We start from the raw sequence: 1,573 nt of genomic DNA on the forward strand, positions 1-1,573 counted from the left end.
AAGCTTAGAGTGGATGTTCAAACCTTCAGACAGAAAGAAGGTGAATCCCTCTATGAAGCTTGGGAGAGATACAAAGAACTGACCAAAAAGTGTCCCTCTGACATGCTTTCAGAATGGACCATCCTGGATATATTCTATGATGGTTTATCTGAGCTATCAAAGATGTCATTGGATTCTCCTGCAGGTGGATCCATTCACCTAAAGAAAACGCCTGCAGAAGCTCAAGAACTCATTGACATGGTTGCTAATAACCAGTTCATGTACACTTCTGAGAGGAATCCTGTGAATAATGGGATGCCTATGAAGAAGGGAGTTCTTGAAATTGATACTCTGAATGCCATATTGGCTCAGAACAAAATATTGACTCAGCAAGTCAATATGATTTCTCAGAGTCTGAATGGAATGCAAGCTGCATCCAACAGTACTCAAGAGGCATCTTCTGAAGAAGAAGCTTATGATCCTGAGAACCCTGCAATAGCAGAGGTGAATTACTTAGGTGAACCTTATGGAAACACCTATAATCCATCATGGAGAAATCATCCAAATCTCTCATGGAAGGATCAACAAAAGCCTCAACAAGGCTTTAATAATGGTGGAAGATACATGTTTAACAATAGTAAACCTTTTCCATCATCCACTCAGCAACTGACAGAGAACTCTGAACAAAATGCTTCTAATCTAGCAAACTTAGTCTCTGATCTATCCAAGGCCACTATAAGTTTCATGAATGAAACCAGGTCTTCCATTAGAAATTTGGAAGCACAAGTGGGCCAACTGAGTAAAAGGATCACTGAAATCCCTCCTAGTACTCTCCCAAGCAATACAGAAGAAAATCCAAATGGAGAGTGCAAGGCCATTGAATTAATCACCATGGCCGAACCTGTGAAGGAAGGAGAGGACATGAATCCCAAGGAGGAAGACCTCCTGGGACGTCCAGTGATCAATAAGGAGTTTCCCTTTGAGGAACCAAAGGAATCTGAGACTCATCTAGAGACCATAGAGATTCCATTAAACCTCCTTATGCCATTCATGAGCTCTGATGAGTATTCCTCTTCTGAAGAGAATGAGGATGTTACTGAAGAGCAAGCTGCCAAGTTTCTTGGTGCAATCATGAAGCTGAATGTCAAATTATTTGGTATTGAGAGTTGGGAAGATGAACCTCCCTTGTTCACCAATGAACTGAGTGATCTGGATCAACTGACATTGCCTCAGAAGAAACAGGATCCTGGAAAGTTCATAATACCTTGTACCATAGGCACCATGATCTTTAAGGCTCTGTGTAACCTTGGTTTAGGAATAAACCTCATGCCCCTCTCTGTAATAGAGAAACTGGGAATCTTTGGGGTGCAAGCCACTAAAATCTCATTAGAGATGGCAGATAATTCAAGAAAACAGGCTTATGGACAAGTAGAGGACGTGTTAGTAAAGGTTGAAGGCCTTTACATCCCTGCTGATTTCATAGTCCTAGATACTGGGAAGGATGAGGATGAATTCATCATCCTTGGAAGACCCTTCCTAACCACAGCAAGAGCTATGATTGATGTGGACAGAGGAGAATTGATCCTTCAAATAA

General features: G+C 41.4%; 1 non-coding gene across 1 annotated transcript; it reads right to left on the bottom strand.

The window, feature by feature from the left end:
- LOC112724223 (small nucleolar RNA R71) lies at positions 1-108 on the bottom strand. The gene has a single exon (XR_003163397.1). It is a non-coding gene; the product is annotated as a small nucleolar RNA R71 (small nucleolar RNA).
- Positions 109-1,573: the final 1,465 nt, after the last annotated feature.

Source organism: Arachis hypogaea, chromosome 11 (genome assembly GCF_003086295.3).
Source record: "Arachis hypogaea cultivar Tifrunner chromosome 11, arahy.Tifrunner.gnm2.J5K5, whole genome shotgun sequence".
NCBI classification, from domain to species: Eukaryota; Viridiplantae; Streptophyta; class Magnoliopsida; order Fabales; family Fabaceae; genus Arachis; species Arachis hypogaea.